Source organism: Chenopodium quinoa, unplaced genomic scaffold (assembly GCF_001683475.1).
Source record: "Chenopodium quinoa cultivar QQ74 unplaced genomic scaffold, ASM168347v1, whole genome shotgun sequence".
NCBI lineage: Eukaryota > Viridiplantae > Streptophyta > Magnoliopsida > Caryophyllales > Amaranthaceae > Chenopodium > Chenopodium quinoa.
This window is the reverse complement of record NW_018744904.1, coordinates 56,293-74,688: the sequence shown is the minus strand read 5'-3', so window position 1 is coordinate 74,688 and position 18,396 is coordinate 56,293.

Sequence of the window (18,396 nt, the reverse complement as noted above, 5' to 3'; positions counted from 1 at the left end):
TTCTAACGTAGTTGTTTCAAAGATTATCTTTCAAACATATGTTCAAATTAAATTGTATTCTTTCACAAAGAAAATAGGAATGATACAAAATGAACTAAGACCATCGAGTCGAATCAAACCTACTTGTGGCATTGTCATCTTGGCCATATTAACATCGAGCGCATCAAGAAACTTCTTCAAGAAGGTGTTCTTGACTCATTCGACTTAGAGTCGTTTGAAAATTGCAAAGGATGCTTATTAGGCAAGATGATAAAACAACCATTCTCCAAGTTGGGAGAAAGGGCAGGTGACTTATTAGGTCTAATACACACGGATGTATGTGGACCAATGAGCACACCCGCAAGACAAGGTTACCGATATTTCATCACTTTCACCGACGATTATAGTAGATATGGCTATATCTACTTAATGTTAAATACATCTGAATCCTTTGAGAAATTCAAAGAATTTCAGAAAGAAATTGAAAATCAACTTGGCAAGAAAATTAAAGCACTTAGATCGGATCGAGGTGGCGAACATTTGAGCCATGAATTCGACGATCACTTGAAAGAAAATGGCATTCTTTCAGAGTTGACACCTCCCGGAACTCCTCAATGGAACGGAGTGTTCGAACGGAGGAATCGAACCTTGTTAGACATGGTTCAATCAATGATGGGTCTTAGTGAACTCCCTATCTCCTTCTGGGGACATGCGCTACAAACTGCAGCACTAAAACTGAATAGAGCTCCGTCAAAAGCTGTTGAAAAGACTCCATATGAATTATGGACTAAGAAATCTCCTAGGCTGTCTTTTCTCAAGATTTGGGGATGCGAAGCATATGTCAAGCGATTAATTCGGACAAACTTCACCCCAAATCGGATAAGTGTTTCTTTGTGGGATATCCAAAAGAAACCAAAGGGTATTACTTCTACAATAAATCCGAGAACAAAGTTTTTGTTGCTCGTGATGGTGTCTTTTTGGAGAAGGATCACCTTTCCAAAATGACAAGTGGGAGGAAAATCGAACTCGACGAAGTTCGAGAAAACGAGAAACAATGTCAACCTGACAAAACTGACAATCTAGATACTTTAGAAGCATCTAAGAAGATTAGTTAGAATCAAACAGACAATGAAAATGCTCAACCGATTACCCTTTGTAGGTCGCAACGGCAAAGATCTCAACCAGAAAGATACCTCGGTATCGTCTTAACCGATGATCAGGACATCTTACTCATGGATGGTGATGAGCCGGCGACATACAAGCAAGCTATGACGAGCCCCGACTCTGCAAAATGGCAAGAGGCCATGAAATCCGAGATGGACTCCATGTCTGAAAATCAAGTCTGGGACTTGGTGAATTTTCCCGAGGGTTATACACCCATTGGTTGCAAATGGATCTTCAAAGTGAAGACAAACAAGGATGGAAATGTATTAATATACAAAGCTAGACTGGTGGCAAAAGGTTATAGACAAGTCCACGGGATCGACTATGATGAAACTTTTTCACCAGTTGCAATGCTAAAATTCATCCGCATCATCCTAGCGATTGCTGCATATTACGATTATGAAATATGGCAAATGGATGTCAAAACCGCCTTCCTTAATGGAATTTTGGAAGAAACTGTGTATATGACACAGCCAGAAGGTTTTGTCGATCCTGGCAACGCTGGAAAGGTTTGCAAGCTGAAAAAGTCCATTTATGGACTGAAGCAAGCCAGCAGAAGTTGGAATCTGCGATTTGATGAAGCCATTAGCAAGTTTGGTTTTATCAAGAATCCAGATGAATCTTGTGTATACAAGAAGGTCAGTGGGAGTGATATTGCATTCATAGTCCTGTATGTCAATGACATACTTCTCATTGGAAACAGCAAAAAATTGTTGGAGTCCGTAAAGGGCTGGTTGGGAAAGTGCTTTTCAATGAAGGACTTAGGAGAGACACAGTACATATTGGGCATCAAGATCTACAGGGATAGATCTAAGAGGATGATTGGATTAAGCCAGAGTACTTACATTGATAAGGTACTGGCTCGATTCCACATGGAGAATGCCAAAAGAGGGCATTTACCCATGTCCCATGGCGTAACTCTCAGCAAGAAACAGTGTCCACAGACACCTGTTGAGCGAGAAAGAATGAATCAGATCCCATATGCTTCGCTAATCGGATCGATCATGTATGCCATGATATGTACAAAGCCAGATGTATCGTATGCCCTGAGTGCAACGAGTCGATACCAATCGAACCCAGGAGAGGTGCATTGGACTGCGGCCAAGAACATCCTTAAGTACCTGAAAAGGAACAAGGATAAATTCCTGGTGTATGGAGGCCACAAAGAACTGGTTGATGAAGGTTACACCGACGCTAGCTTCCTGACTGACAGAGACGACTTCAAGTCACAGTCGGGGTACATATTCTGTCTGAATGGAGGAGCGTTTAGCTGGAAGAGTGCCAAGCAGAGCACCACTGCAGACTCTACAACTGAAGCCGAGTAATTGGTCGCTTCAGAAGCTGCCAAGGAAGCTGTTTGGATTCGCAAGTTCATTAGCGAACTTGGTGTTGTACCCTCAATCAAGGGGCCGATAGACCTTTATTGTGATAACAATGGAGCTATCGCTCAGGCCAGGGAGCCGAGAGTGCACCAGAAGGTCAAACACGTGCAAAGGCAATTTCACATGATAAGGGAATGGAAATCCGAAGGTGAAATTAGGATTTGTAAGATCGACACAGATGATGATGTAGCCGATCCTTTGACTAAACCCCTGCCTCAAGTGAAACACAACAAGAACATTGAGGCGATGGGAATCAAGCATGTTGGAGACTGGCTTTGAAATTCCCTGTACATATGTTTTAATTAAATAGGATATTTAATGTAAGACACTTTATTAAAACCATTCATTAATGGAGTAATTAATTTTTGTGCAAAATAATCATTCACTCCATTACTATTTAATTGTGGTTTAGAATTAAATAATGAGTCCATTCGATTTACGAAAATATTCAAAACAGGGTATCAAGACCATGTCTTGGATAAAGAAACACCTGTTAAGTGAACGTTGAATATTTAAATCAAAAATTTTCCCTAATCGAGGTCATCTAACAGATGGACGATTGATGACCGCCATAGATTAGTGTGTAGCATGATTTACATCACCGTTTCTTGTGCTGCAAGGACGTGACGGTCATAAATCATTTGCACAGGCACAGTTTGGAACTGTACTGGATAAGACCTATGAGAGTACTTTAAGAATTTATAAATTTTGTCATAAGTACATTTCTCATTATGACTATCGAAACTTGTTTCCTCCGACCATGAGTATTGTGAAGTTTTATTGTTTGAGTACTAGACTCTTTGATGTTTCCTAACGTCTGCCGTAACTAAGGATCATAACGGGAACACTCAGGAGACTATGTCCTCTTAGTAAGAGGAACTTACAATACAAGACTAGGATTGTCCCCCTACTAACAATAGGGAAAATGTTTTGTTGTTTACAAGGCCGCTCGAAGAGCGAGACTGTGAAAATGCATGGTCGTGCTCAGATGGATTTTAGAAATCATCTGCTTATTGACAGTCGAACTTGGAGATCTAGAAACACTTCTGAACGTAATAAGGATGACAAAGAATCTTACCTTATAGTTCACGAAGAAACATTAAGTGACATCGGAAATGGGCTATACACTGTATGCACACTTGTCTGGAAGGAAAAGTGGGAGATTGAAAGGAATGGTGTCCTTCCAAAAAGTGTATTCTTCCGATAGAGGGTTCAGAATTATTACGGAGCTAATTCTTCAGTAAGGTCAAGTGATCGGAATTCCTAGGTGGAGGCCGCTTCCGATCAGTAATATCAATGTACAATTGATGTTACAGCTTAATCTTAATTGAACCCTTCGGGTCGAACCCAATCGAATCACCGATCCGAGACGACGAATTAATCCGAAAGGATTTAATGAGTCAGCAGAGTTTTACGAATACAGACGTCGGATATCGAGCCTACGACGTCGAGACCGAGCGTCGCAAAATCACAAAGCGACAAGTATGAGTGTAGCCGTAGCACCACAATGGTCTAACCATGTGGATGCTAGGCTAGTTCGAGCTAGCTGGCTGTGCTAGCAATAGCGCGTAAGGAAAGTGTGCGTGCTAGCTTGTGCGTGGGCTGCCTGGGGCTAGTGCCAGCACTATGTGCTAGCAGCGCCCAGCGCCAGCACACAAGCACCAGCACCAGCCCAGCAGCAACACGCACTGGCTGGCTGGCTGGGGTGCTGGGCAGCAAGGCACTACTAGCTGGCAGCCCTAGCTGGCACGCTAGCTGGCAGCCAGCTAGCCCTCCTTGAGCCGGTTTTTTGCAAGGGTGTGGGGACCGAATCAAGGCCTTGGGGAGCAAGGCATATGGTCCCCCACCTAACCTTGGCCACCACTCTTTTGCATGAGACCATGCCACTTGTCGCAATATGATTAACTTGATTATTTATTAAATTTGGAAATTAAATAAATGATTGATTTTCAACACTCCCACATTGGTGGAGGATGAAAAATCAAGGGTTCTTTTCCCTATAAATACCATGCTTGGGTATTGGGAAATGAACAACCTTGAGTGGAATTAAAAAGGCAACTCTAAGTAAGAGTAAACCTTTAATTCGTAAAACTCATAGTTATTTTTTCCGAGTCTTGACTAACCTTCAAGACTTAGGACGCTCGGGTCGGGTCGAGGGTACGATCCGTCGGAGATCTCGTGTTTTCGGGATTTTGAAGTAAGAGCTCGTTGGGAGCGAAGCACGCGACAAAGGTATAATTCTTGTTCTTAATCTTGTTTGATTAATTTTAATATGCTTGTTAATTGTTTTAATTAAGATGGGTTTCCTTCCGCGTAGTGTCGGGTCACTACGAAACCCTACATAAATATCAATTTTAGTGAAAAAAATGCAAAAAAAAAAAAAATTTATTTTTTTATTTTTTTGGGGCATTAAGGGCACCGGTTTTGAATCGAACCGGTGCCAATTGTTTTTTTTTTAGGGCATTAAGGGCACCGATTTTGAACCGAACCGGTGCCAAATTTTATTTTATTTTTAATTTTTTGGGCCATTATTCGCACTGGTTTTGAACAGAACCGATGCGAATAACACGTTATTAAACCGGTGCTAAATTTTTTTTTTTTTGTTGGCGTCCCTCAAATCTACACCGGTTCAAAAGGGGGTTTTGAACCGGTGCGCATTTGTGTTATTCTACTAGTGCTAGGATATTCATGTTAGTGTGGTGCATATGTACTCAGCTTTGCTGATTCATACCTCTGTGTTTGTGTTTGGTTTTCCTTTGGATTGGCCCTACTATGACCCATTTATATGGTGAGTAGAGGGTTGAAATAAAGAGAAAGTAACAAGTACTTGAAGCATGAGTACCATGATAGGATAGAGTGCAAAGAGTTACTTGTTGTGTTTCTTAGTTTGGTATTTTTGAATTATTGGCTATTGTTTATGAAATAACAATATTGTGTTTACGGCTATTTCACCGAATACCACTGAGTAATTTCAAAATTCACCAAATGCCATCAAGTTTTTCAAAATTCACCAAATGCTACTGAGGTTTAGTACAATATCACTAAATGTCATTTCTGTTACTTGACCGTCAATGTCCGTTAGTTGACCATTAGTTGACCCCACCACTTGCCACGTGTCACCTTCTGAATGGTCGGTTTTTTAAAAATTAATAATTTTTTAAAAAAAAATAAAGAATTAAAAAAAGTTTAAAATAAAATAAAAAAAAAAAAAATAGAACACCACCAAATCCTCACCCCACCCCTTCTACCACCAGCCAGCCCACCCAAAACCCCATCCCCTCCCCTTTTCGATTTCCGGCCACCCCACCCAAAACCCCCTTCCTCTCCCTTTTTCATTTCCGGCCACCCACCCACACAACCCTCACCCTCAAAATCCGGCAGCCCCATTCCCCTCCTTTTCCTCGCACCCCTTCGACTCCAGCAGCCCCTTCCCCTCCCTTTCCTCGCACCCCCTTCGACCCTCAAAACCCGACACAAACTTGTTCGACCTAGTTAGTCGATCTGTCGAGGTCGATGTCTTTCACTAGGAATGGTTTAGCGGTTTTGGTTGCGAATTGCCAGGGTTTGATGGCGTTAGATTGGTCTAATGCAATGGAATTGCGGGATTTAACGGCGACGGTGATTGGTGAAACGAAAGTTTGGAGAAGCTTTGGTTAGGGAAATGTAAATTGGGTTTGGGGGCTGATAGGGGACGGGTGAGGAGAGGTGGAGAATTTTTTGTGGTGTTGTGACTGGTTGCAGTGGAGAGGAGGGGAGGGATTTCGCGACGGGAAAGAGGAGGGGAAGGGGAGGAGTTGCTTCGGAGGCCACCGGCGCACCTGCCGATGATGGTGCAAGTCGCCGGCGGCAGGGTTTTGAGGTTCGGCGGCAGGGAACGGGTGGTGGAAGGGGTGGTTTCAAGGGTTTTTTGTTTATTTGTTTTTTTTTTAATTTTTGTTTAATTTTTTTTAAAACGGACCAATCAGAAGATGACACGTGGAAAGTGGTGGGGTCAACTAACGGTCAACTAACGGAAATGGAATTTGGTGACATTGTACTAAACCTCAATGGCATTTGGTGAATTTTGAAAAACTTGATGGCATTTAGTGAATTTGGTGAAATAGTTGTTGTGTTTATTTTTTAATTGGTTTTAAGAAGGGACATGTTTGAATTGGTTCCAACTTGTGAATGTTTTATTATACTTTTGTTTTGAGGTTGTGAACTCAAGTTTTATTTTTGAAAGTTGGTTTTTATGTTTTAGACTTCCGCTGTGAGACTTTGAAAATTAGCCTTAGCCGTTATCACGGTGGCGGTAATATTTTGGTTATTTTCTAAAAAGGGTTTTATTTAGAGTAAAATGAGTATTTTTAAAATAAAGAAATTTCCAGGGTATTACACCTTGGTTCACCACTTGTGTGATGTTTTCACCTATATTGGTTATCTTCCCATGGACCTTGCCTACTTTGGAACAAGATCACCTATTTTCCTCTCTTAAAGACATAATTCCTGAGTATTCGTACCATACTTTGAAAACTAAAAGAATAATACTTCACATAAAAATTTAATTCATTCAAGGTCATAAATGAATTCAAAGAAATAACTTCACTTTTCATTAATAATTCAAATTGAAGAGTACAACTTGTCATCTAAGGCAATTATTGGAAGCAATAACTAGATAGCATAAAGTTCAATCACTCAACTAGAATTCTCAGAATATTCATCCTCGTAAGGATCATAATCAGGATCATCACTCTTAGCCTTTTCCTTTCATTTTGGCCCATTCAAGAAAGATGGATTGTAGTCATTGTAGTTTCAAGTATGGCGTGAACTTGTATTTAGGCTTTAATTTGGGATTTGTGTGGGCTAGTAAATCCACAAGTGGCTTGAAAGCAAGATAATGGTTTATTTTGGACCTTTGGAAAAGATGGATGATACTTTGGGCTTGGTGATCTTTTATTTGAATATGAAGCATCATGAACTTTGGCCTTTTTTGCAATGTGAAAATTGGCTTTTGCGCTTGGACGCCTATGTGAAGTAGGTGTCTTATAATTTGGAGTAGGAGAAGGAGAAGGATAAATCTAATGCCTTCCAAGAGGTGGTATGGATTCTTCAACAGAGAAAACAAACTCCATGTGAAGTCTTCAATAAACAAAAGTTAGTTGGGAGTTCAAGTAATGAAGCTGTTCATTTCTTTCAAGGTTTGGTTCTCCCCAAGCTTTGGTGGTTTCACAACTCTTCTCCTAGGTTCATAGCCACGTTCAAGGTAGTGAAAATCACTTTTGAAACTAGTCAGGTTGCTAGCCATTTATCCTTTTAATGGTGCTTCTCATTCCAACATCCATCATCCTTAACCACATCCCCTCCATACTTCTCAAAAGAGGTTCATACTTCTTAACTTTAGGCAAATGAGCTAGGGCTAAGAGCGAGTACTAGCCACGGAGGTTGAGTCAAAACTTCAGGGTCATATTTCTCATGGATAGATAGAGCAAATATAGTTATTCTTGTCACAAGGTACCTAACATTGATTCCTTCGTCTTTCAAATAATTAATATTAAAGAATTTCTTTCTTACTTCTTCCAACATTTAATTAAACATATGTAAATAAATTTTTCAATACACATAAACAAAGGAATGCTATTTCACATACATAAGAAATTTAACTCATAAATTTCATTTGCCTGAAGCTATACATATAAATCAACAAGTATAACTCTAGATTTCCCAACTATGGGCATCAAAACTCCAAAATTGAGAAACCCAAGTACTAACTAAAGTATAATTATACCAACTTGTATGCACATACATTCAGACAACTTTCAAACTCCAAATAATTTCAATTCATTTTATTTTCGAAAAAAAAATAACGCACTCGATTCATGATATTGGAAGGTCGATCCGCGTTTTCCAGGTAAGATATCCACAGCGCCGGGGCGAGCCTTTCCTAGACAGAGAGTCGTACCCATTATAGCCTCAATATGAGAACTCGAGCATCCTTTTCTCAGTCATCTTTTCAAAGTGGAAAATAGTTTTTATAAAAATAGTTATACTTTAAGAAATAAAATGCGAAACTCTATCCTATATGCCTTCTTAAGTCTACCACCAATTTAAGACCCAGCATACTGATACGATTTTGTAACACCCCTAAATCTCCCTCTACAGAATTACTATAATAATATGTATATAATACCGTAGAGATAGAAGTGAGCATATTACCACCGCATGATTACACAAGGCTGCTTTAAGAAAACCACAATACTAAAATTGGCAGCGGGAAACGACTCTAACTTTATCATAATTGATTAAAACAATCATTGTTATTGAGTACTCAACATAAATAAAGAGGATGCTTTAATAAGAAACTTAAACTATGTGAATTAATCCCATGATCTCAAATGTGCACATCCTCCACCTAAAATCACAATTGCTTACCAAATATGGTAAACAGAGCGAACCAAAATTTACTTTATTTTATTTAAAATAGCTTTGAATACTAAATTCATGAAATCCATGATAACATGAATTCTTAAAAATAACCTTTTCAAATAATTCTTTAATTTCCAACTCAATAATTCCAATAAATCCAACGTTCAAAATTCCATACTAAAAATCCAATAAATATCTATATAAATTACAAAATCATTGAAAATCAATTCCTTTATTCCAATTTTTCCTCCTAAGTGACATCACAAAAGGCCAAAACACGACCAGAAGTGCCTGAAAAGTGGCTTTAAATGTATACAGGCAAATATTTTGATGAAAAAGAGGAGCAGAAAAGTAGAAAAAGGTTTAGTGAAAAAAAAATAAGAGAGAAGAATAGAATTGGGTTTAAGTGTGAAGAATATGAGAGGTATGGAGGGGGTATTTATAGCTGTAAGATTACAAGAATTATGGTAAGCTCGTGAAGGAAGAAATATGAAAAATGTAGATTTAAGGTAATTAATTGGATGACAAATAAAAATTAACTTAAGTTCTTACTTGAAGAATAAGTAGGAAATAAGTTATGGAAAGTATAAAATTGTAAGATGATCATGAAAATAGTTTAAGGAAATAAAATAAAGCTTGCATGGAAAATAAGTATAGGAAATTTAGTATCAAAATATATATATGACCATAAATAAAAAATATTATTTTATGAAAATAGAAAAACTTAGGAAAATTAATTTCAGGTAAGATTATTAAATCAAACAAAATCTATTTAATTACTTATTAGGGCTGAAGATTCCAAGCTTCCTATTTATTTTATTTTCTCAATAATTTCAGACCAATCAAATAATAAAAGTTAGATTTTATTTAATTTACAAAATCCAAAAAGTGATTCTTTATTTTTGGATTTTAACAAAATAATTAGTTTAGGAAATTTTAATAAAAATTTGACCAAAATAAATATATGAAAATCATATTTTTAAAATTTTGTGAAATATCCAAAAATTATATGTATCTTTGGTTTTTATAAAATAATATAAATAAATGGATAATTAATTCTATAAAAAATCCAAATTATTAATTATGTTTGAAAATAGATTTGGCGCCAAAATTCGAATACACTTTTGGCTCTAAAATTCAAATAACAAATTTAATACCAAAATATCCTTTTATAAATTAATTAATATTTAATTAATTAGAATATACAGATAAAAAATACGAGGCATTACAAATTTACAATACATATTGAAAAATACATATAAGAAATACGGGGTATTACAAAAAATTTGAAAATACTTATAAAAAATACGGTGTATTATAACATCCTAACTCTCATTTATCCAAGCTTCTTATACTTTTTCTTACTCACTTGCATTGCTTTCTTTATGTTAGGATTAGCAACAAGAGAAAAAGGAAGTCGCCAGGGAAAAACCAATCCCTCCAACATAGTGATAATTGTGAGCGATGAAGAAGAAGAAGAACTTGCTTGCAACAAACCCATTAGACTCTTTAGAGAAGATTGCTACTTTAACTTGTTATGGTGAAGTCACCTCCTCACGAACCTCAAGTCCCTTCTCAGACTTACCATTGTAATGAGAAAAGGAGAAAGAAAGGAGGTCAGACTTCTAAGAACAAGGATGTTAAGCATAACCCTCATGAAGAGGATAAAACTAATCAAGTTGAGCTTAAGAAGGTTAACACATTATAGCCTTCTGATGGTGATAAGGATGTGGGTGCTGCACTAGAAATTTCACAAGTAGAATCATACTTCAATGAGATTGCTCCTTGTAAGGCAATGAAGGATGTGGATGATAGCACTCATGAACATTCCTCCTCAACTCCAGCTATTTCTAACAAGATTCTAAGCCCAACCATGATATTGGATTCTCCTACCATTTCTACCCAGTTTTAAGTAGAGAAGAAGGAGCCCCCCAAGCTGATAATCTATCTCTACATCGTTGAGTTATAGTGCCCCTCACAATCTTGTACTCTAATAGTACATTATAAAATTGGAAAGAGCCGCACTTCTTTATTCAAATAGCCAACCTCATCATAGTTATGATCCTGGCGTGCTTCGGTCTCCCATTTTTCAACATGTCACTAGTTTTCCATTAAAACTCTTAAAATAAATCTTTTTGTGAGTCAGAACTAATTTCACCTTATCTTCTTAATCAATCCATTCACAAAATTATATTAAGATTTCATCATTTGAACTCAATCAAGTTTGACATTAATTTTTCACCTCATAAAATCCTCAAATACATAGTTAAACAATACTAATAATTCAAGTTCATTATTTCTTTTCAATTCCAGAACTTCTCAAAATCCAACCATTACTCATGTTACCTCCATGGCTCCATCATACTTTTAGCTTGAAAATATTATTAATCTTGTGTTTCTTAAAATTTCTTTGGTGTTATCTTAGTGGTTGTTATCATTTAACCTTCTACATGCCTTCTTTTCTCATTTACACCCTTAAACTCGACATCCTTTAATTTTCCAAAGTATATAGATAGATGGGATGTTGATTCATACAAATCATCAAAAGTCTCAAAGACTTGCCCCAACAACTTTAGTTGTAAATTCATAATCAATCTCCACTCAATTTTTTTCACCTTGAGTTGCTTTCTGCCCACCGCCTCAAGTGTAATCTAGAAAACACAAAGAACTTTAATTAGTACCCTTGTCAAGGAGAATGTTCCCATCTCCGAATCCATAAAACTCTTCTACTTTTGGTTATTGCCAAAATTAAAAATTAAAAAAAAAAAAAAAATTGATGGGCAAAACATATCTAGTTGTTGTTGTCTTCACTTCCTCATTAGAATTGGGTATAATCTTTACAACTCATTCATTTTTTTGCCCTTCAAATAAACTAATCTACTCAAATAGTATCCAACAACATTCACATTAATTTTTCAGAACATCTCAATGTCCCCTATCAACTTGTTAACTCGATAAACCCATTTTCAAGAACCTAGGGATCAAGCCCTCTTTTTCGCTTAGGTTGTTTACATTGCACTACTCTTAAACGTATACACTACAAGATTCTTGGTAGGTATAAGTCCACTCCCTGTCAACTGTTGAGCTATAGTGGCTAATTTTAGGCAATCGCACAATCATAGAGCAAGATATTTGATAGCTTAGATCAAACAAAGGACGAAGAAACTCTCTTATTTTCTCTCTATAATGTATGTGCAATAGAATTCTACTTATATATCCAATATATGTATCTAACTAATTAGTCCATTTATTTCAACTTATTTTATCTTAATTTATAAAACAAGTTTAGATAGAATTAAATAAGTTTAGATAATTTTAAATAAAATAGAATAAGTTCATACAAAAAAACTAAGTTCACAAACTAATGTTGGAAAATTCAAATAAAATAAGTTAAAACAATATAAAATAATTTCAAACATAATAATATAAGTTCAGAAAAGTTCAAATAAAATAAAATAAGTTTATATAAAATAAAGAGAAATCAGATGAACCAAACAGAGCATTATTTCTTATGTCTACCTAGTTGGTCGGCCACTCACACATATCTAAATGACAGCTAGCCCTTGTGTGATGGCCTCTAGACATATTATTTTTAGACTCGTGCTTGTGTGTGCGACTTTTTATAGTTTAAGTTTAAGTTAAGCTATAAGCACCATTACATTAAATTTACTTAATCAATAGCGATACCCAACTATAAATATTGGAAACTATTATTAAACTTTTATTAAATTTACCTAAATTTTATGTGTATTATGGCATGTAATTCTATGTCATGCCTTTTCGTATTTCCCCAAATAAAAATGTGCTCTAGCCTGACACGCACGTGTGTGTCGTACCATGCCATGCCTACCCCATGGACATACCCTACCTTGTTTTTTAGGGTGATTTTATGTTTCTCATATTAATTAACATGACAAGTATCTGAAAGGGATATTGTTGTCATTTTGAGTAGGTAATTGGGGTAAATGTGTAATAATAGCAATAACAAAAGTCAACTTCATGAAATAATGACTTGAGAATTCAGAGAGCTTCTTAAATATAGACTTTAGAAGTTCAAGGCTGGGTTGCTTCAATAGAGGAAAATGACACCCCTATATTTTGGGATAACCATATCATGCTCTTTATTTCACCTTTATTTCTTAGGGTTTTGTTTAATTCGGCGGTGAAGCCGCTAAAAATTATGGTGGATATGTCGGTGGAGACGAAAGGTGTCGTAAATGATGGAAATGTTAGTGTGTAGTGTCGATGGAAGATGGATGGGGATAAAGAAAATGTAGGTGGACAAAAGCTGAGTTCGTTTAATGGAGTTGTTGTGGGAAGAAGAGTGAAGAAGATGAAGGTGGATGGGAAGAGGAAGATCATGGAAATTAATGGTTAATTTCAACAAAAACATAGTATAAAACATTGATAAAATTTATGGAAAATTTGTCAAAAAAAACCTTTTAATTGCACCATTTTGCGAATAAAAACCTTTTAAAAGCTTTTTCGTAAAAGAAAACCCGGAGTTAAATTTTTTTGTTGAAGACAACCTGTGCCTCTAATTCACTTAATTAAGCTCTAAGTTTTTCATAATTATCCTATAACTCTCACTTAGCCATTTTATAATTAAATTAATTTATAAACAAAAATAAAAATAAAAACCGCCATATCATCCCTACCACCACTCCACCAGCCAGCCACCCTCTCCGTCTCCTCCCCCCTCCCCTAGTAGCAGCCCCCTCCCCCCAACTAAGCCACCACCCTGAATCGCTGGCCGACCTCTCTCCCTTTCCCCCTTACCCGCGCTGCAACCCTCCCCTTCCCTAAACCCTAACCCCGACTGTTTGGGGGTTTTTTATGTGTCCTACGGGAGAGTTACAATTTCCTAGTATGCTCCTTCCTTCGCCTGTACCTGCACAAATAACGGAATACTCCGGCTGGGGCTGGGGTGTTCCGCCTCCGAAGATTAAGTTAGTCTCTTTCTAAATGTGGAAATAAGACAATAAAAGCTTCTCTATTTGAGAGCGTTTGCAAGGGGATTTGTGTTTTGTTGGTTTTTGGGAAAATGATTCGATCTCCATTAATGAGGTCTGCCCTTACTATTTATAGTAGGGAGAACTGTACCTCAATTAGGGTAAAATGACACGTGTCGCAAAGGGATTGGGCCTTTGCTGACCGTTGCAAGCTTGACACGTGGCAGGCCTTTATTGGGCCACGTGTCTTAGGGTATTTTTACCCTAAACATCTGCCCCTCACAGGTGTGACGTGGAATGTCCACGTGTCACCTGTGACAAGTGTCAGACGCATGGGAGGAGACGGTTCGTCTCCTTCCCTCCTTTTTTCAAATTTCAAGTTTTTAGGGCAGAAGGCATCGTTTCGCCTTCTGCTCCTTTCTATAAATACAAGACACGCTCTCTCTCCTCCTCACTTTGCATATTTTTCAAAAAATTTCTAAGAGCGCTCTGCTACCGGCTGCATTATTTCCTTAGTTTTCCTACATTCGGCACTTTCAAATTAAGCACATCCGGCGACCGGTTGGGTGCCCTTACTTCAATCTCTAAGGTACCGGCTGCCCTTTTTCTTTTTACTTTCGCATTGACGATTTCAAACATTTCACCCCATCCGGGTTGCATGCCGCCTGGGAGGCCCTTAACCCATATCCCATTTGTTGAATCTTCTCCCTCAGCCGGCATAGCCCCGTCTGAGGGGTTTTCAATTTTAAAGCATTATGCATTCTAAACACCCCCATCCGGCTTAACACTGTCTGGGGTACTTCTAAGTTTTTATCAAGAACTGATTTCAAAAACCCTAACCGGTTTTGAAGCCGGTTGGGTCATCATCCTTGTCTCTTTGGACTTTTCAAAGAAGTTTTTAAGATGCGTTCAATGCACCCCCATCCGGCATTTTACCGCATGGGGGTTATTTAAGCAGCATTTGCCTTCTTAATCAACATTCAAATAGCCCCCATCCGGTATCTAACCGTATGGGGGTCGTTTGAGCAGCCTTGGCTTGTTCTCAAACATCATTCAAATAGCCCCCATCCGATATTTCACCGTATGGGGGTTGTTTGAGCAGCCTTGGCTTTTTCTCAAACAACATTCAAATAACCCCCATCCGGTACATAACCGCATGGGGGTGGTTTGAGCAGCCTCTAGCTTTTTCTCAAACAACATTCAAATAACCCCCATCCGGTACATAACCGCATGGGGGTGGTTTGAGCAGCCTCTAGCGTTTTCTCAAACAACATTCAAATAACCCCCATCCGGTACATAACCGCATGGGGGTGGTTTGAGCAGCCTCTAGCTTTTTCTCAAACAACATTCAAATAACCCCCATCCGGTACATAACCGCATGGGGGTGGTTTGAGCAGCCTCTAGCTTTTACTCAAACAACATTCAAATAACCCCCATCCGGTACATAACCGCATGGGGGTGGTTTGAGCAACCTCTAGCTTTTTCTCAAACAACATTCAAATAACCCCCATCCGGTATATAACCGCATGGGGGTGGTTTGAGCAGCCTTGTCTTTTTCTCAAACAACATTCAAATAATCCCCATCCGGTACATAACCGCATGGGGGTGGTTTGAGCAGCCTCTAGCTTTTTCTCAAACAACATTCAAATAACCCCCATCCGGTATATAACCGCATGGGGGTGGTTTGAGCAGCCTCTAGCTTTTTCTCAAACATTCAAATAACCCCCATCCGGTACATAACCGCATGGGGGTGGTTTGAGCAGCCTCTAGCTTTTTCTCAAACATTCAAATAACCCCCATCCGGTACATAACCGCATGGGGATAGTTTGAGCAGCCTCTAGCTTTTTCTCAAACAACATTCAAATAACCCCCATCCGGTATATAACCGCATGGCGGTGGTTTGAGCAGCCTCTAGCTTTTTCTCAAACAACATACAAATAGACCTCATCCGGCATATAAACGTATGGGGGTTGTTTGAGAAGCCTCTAGCTTTTTCTCAAACATACAAATAGACCCCATCCGGCATATAACCGTCTGGGGGTTGTTTGAGCAGCCTCTAGCTTTTTCTCAAACATACAAATAGACCCCATCCGGCATATAACCGTTTGGGGGTTGTTTGAGCAGCCTCTAGCTTTTTCTCAAACATACAAATAAACCCCATCCGGCATATAACCGTATGGGGGTTGTTTGAGCAGCCTCTAGCTTTTTCTCAAACATACAAATTGACCCCATCCGGCATCTAACCGTATGAGGGTCTTTTGAATGAGTCCATTTAATATATCTGATCCTTTTTTCTTTATTTCAGCTTCAAACACATTCAGAGACTTCCGCCTGTGGAGGTTTCAAGCCATCATCTTAATCAAATCTCAATTTTCAAAGGTACCGCCTGCATCCCATACTTGTCACATTCTTTTATTTCCGGTTGCATAGCATTAGGATATGGACTCCACCAATGCACACACGGCACAGCCTACGACTGTGGTCAGCTGGTCACCAGGAACGGCTGAGTTTAGGACTGGGATTGCCGTCTGGGGGTGCTTGGAACGACCTTCGAATCCGACCGTCTCTGTTCTTGTGCAGGACAGAATGGCTCGGATCAGAGTGACGGTAATCGACCCTGACTACCAGTCTGAAGATGCAGCCGCTGACCCGGCTGACCCTTTATATCAAGAAAAAACCGAGGAACCGGCTGAGGTGGCTCCCAATGAGGAAGTCCCGCAAAATTCTCCAAGTACACCTAGTACCCCGGGTGACAGTATCTTGGATAGCTCTGGTTCCAACGCTGAGGAATCCGGAGAGGGGTCCGGAGAAGGATCCGGGGAAGGGACGGCTGATAATGGGGAGTCCGGCCTTGGCCCTGAGGAAGAGTCTTCCGAAGAGGCGGCTCCCGTTGAAGAAGAGGCCTACAAATGGCCGGCTAAGGGTGACCTGACTAATATGACCGTGTCCGCCAGGGATGTGGTCACTTTGAACTCCACAATCCCTGCTTTTTTACAGAAAAAACCGGTTGGAGAGGGATGGGAAGTGGTCGTCCCGCCTATAGAGGCAAGCGTCGTTTGGACCGACGACGTGGACCATGCCGACAACTTCTTCGGCTGTTACGAGGCGGCGTTTACAGCCGGCCTCCGGTTCCCCCTCCATCACTACATAAAAGCCATACTGAAGGGGTATGACTTAGGTGTATGGCAGTTGACCCCTAATTCATGGGTCAACATTCTTGGATATATTGCCGCCAGCGAACTGCAGGGTGTCAAGCCAAGCTGGCAGGCGTTTGCGCACATGCATTATTTAAGCAGAGCGACGGGTGGGTGGAATGCGTGGTACACTCTCACCACGCTTCCAGAGTACATGATGACCTTGGACAAGCCGTCCAAGTGGAGTAATTGGAAGAGTAAATTTTATGTAGTCTCTTCCCCCTCCCCGCAACTCAACCGCCGGCTGCGTAGATACAATAAGCACCCGGCCTTAATGGGTAGGAAATGCGCTCTCCCTAGAGTTCCAGGAGAGGCATGGGACCAGATAATGCAGAAAGGTCTCTTTCTAAAGACAACCGCCCCACTAGACGACGGGGGTGAGATCGTAGTTCCCAAATTTTGGGTGCCCCATCCGGACTGGTTTAAGGATGAGGGTTTTTTGTCACTTTGTAAATTGAGCACTATGTTCAGCAAGGGTAGGTTTAGTAATTTATCAAGTCTTTCCCGGATGGGTATGCTTTGTTTGTTCTCTAACCATGTTTACTTAATTCTTGCAGAAGAAGCAGAAAGAATGGTTCCGCCAGAGAAGACTCCGGCTACCTCTGCCATCCTCTTGAGGAAGAAACAGCTAGAGGAGAAGAAAGCGGTGATGGCCGCCAAAAATGTCGAGGTAGTCTTTTCTGAACCATCCCCTTTTTTTTTTACCGGATGCACTTTTTACCTTGATACAAGGTTTTTACCGGATGCTTCCTATTGTGACTGTTTTCAGGCTGGGAGCCAAGTCATACCTCGCTCTGTAGCGAGTATGCAGAAACGTCCGGCTAGGACTATTCCCACGCCAGCCGCCAAAGTGCCTAGGGTGGCGGCTCCTGCCCCGGCTGCAGGTCATAAACAAAAGACGTCTGACAAGGACAGGCCAACAACTGGAGGTAAGAGCCTGCAGTTCACTCCCCACTTTGAAATGGTGGTGGAGTCGGCAATACCGGTTGCTCGTACTCAGACGGGCTCCGGTTCATTAGCGGTTGGGGGGGCTTTGACCCCACAGTCCGAGAGAGGTAACACTTCTGCCTTCGATCCCCCCTGGCCGCTTGGGCATATGAGAGTAAAAACCCAAGCAAGCCAATCCGGAGATTCTTCTGGACACCGCCTGGATATTGGCGAGGCATATGCCCAATACCTTACAGATGATTCTATGCTTGCAGATACCACCTCCAGCCGTCCAAACTACCAGCAGTATGCGAAGAGGATGGTCAGGACCATCACTCGGTCAGAACGAGAAGTTGTGCCGGCTGTGCACACGGTCAATCTTGACCGGATCACTTC